Raw genomic sequence first — 1,741 nt, forward strand, 5'->3', positions numbered from 1 at the left:
GTCATCGAGTAGAATCTGACTCATAGCGACCCTATAGCATAAAATAGAACTGTAAAGATTACAGCTTTGGAAACCCTATCGTCAGTTGTAGTCTGTCCGATAAAACAAAAAACCAAACTCACTGCGGTGGAGTCGGATCCGGCTCATAACTACCCGTCCTTGGGTTTCCGAGGCGGTATCACTATGGAAGTACATTGCCCAACTTTCCTTCCGAGGAGTGGCTGGTGGGTTTGAACTTCCAGCCTTCTAGTTAACAGTCATAACATGTCTATAGGACAGTGCGTTAGGCACTCTGCCACCAGTCTGTCCTATAGGGTAGCTATATGTTGGAATGTACTCAGAGCAATGGGTTTGGTTTGAGTTATTTACTGTTGGTGGTGACGCAAACAGTGATGCTGGGAAGAAAGGCCTGGTGATCTACTTCTGAAAATCAGTCACTGAGAACCCTGTGGAGTTCTGCTCTGACACCTGTGGGGTCTCCATGAGTCAAACAACAGGATGGCAGCTGGTTTGTTTTTTGTTTTTTAACTGTGTATCCAGATGGGTGCAGTGGTGGTCTAGTGATAAAATTCTCACCTTCCCTGTAGGAGACCTAAGTTTAATTTCCAGCTGAAGCATCTCATATACAGCCACCACCACCTGTCTTTCAGTGGAGACTTGCATGTGGCTATGATGCTGATCAGGTTTCAGTGGAGCTTCCAGACTAAGATCTCACAGGACAAGGCAGTGTTTTGTTCTGTTGTGTATGCACTGCCATGAGTTAGGGGGCTGACTGGACAGCAGTTCACAACTTTATGTCCAGAGCTCTACATTAATTATGCCACTTAATCCTCAAGATAACCCTATGTGGTGTACCAGTAATGTCATTTACAATTAGGGAAACTGAAACATGGAGGTAAGCAACTTTGGAAGGTTGCACAGATCTTAAGCAGTGGACTCAGCTTCTGGCCCCCATGCTTTTAAGTACAACAGGTCGTAGGGGAAAACATGCTGGAGTGGACTATAATATCTAATCATAGTCATTGCCTTACAGGGATATTGTGAACTTGGCTCCTGTAAAGCTGTAAAGGGTGCAGGATCATTGCTGAGGGTTAGCAGATATTTTTAATCTAAGTGTTTGTTTAGTGGAATTTTTGTTAATTCTTTGCAAGTCACTTGTCCCAGACTTAGCAGACTCCCTATCTTTCCTGCTTTCCTAAACCTTAGGGCCTAAGGTGAATTGCTCCTTGACAGGGTTAAAATTCCTGGGCTGTGATCTTCTCCATCCTAGAGATTCCCCAAGAACCCTGGGGCTTAGCCCAGACCTTACTTATAGAATGAGCTACAGAGCTAGCCCAGAGTCCCAGACTTCCCTTCTGTTTTGTTACCAGTTCTGGTGCATTAACCTGGAGAGGCTCCTAGGTGTGTGGATCTGTACATAGTCAACTCTACACAAACCAGGGCCAGAAAGTGGCCAGACACTCATTCAGGTCTTAAGTTTCTATTGGAGATACTCTATAGGCTCTAGCCTCTGCTGGACTGTGATCCACTTTAATGACCCATACACCACCCAACGCCTTGATCTTCTGTTATCCCCCTGGCAGGAACAAACCTGGACCTTGTCCACCCAAATTGTTCCTTCTCTGAATCCAAACTCTGAAGTTCTACTCTATCATTTTCCATCCTACCTTTGCCCTTACCCTCAATCTGATCTTTAAGTGCAAGAAAACCTCTGTTCCTGAAAATGACTCCTTCTCTTTTC

The sequence above is a fragment of the Orycteropus afer genome, unplaced genomic scaffold (assembly GCF_000298275.1).
Source record: "Orycteropus afer afer isolate SDZICR_OR568_19922 unplaced genomic scaffold, OryAfe1.0 scaffold00036, whole genome shotgun sequence".
Taxonomy (NCBI): Eukaryota; Metazoa; Chordata; class Mammalia; order Tubulidentata; family Orycteropodidae; genus Orycteropus; species Orycteropus afer.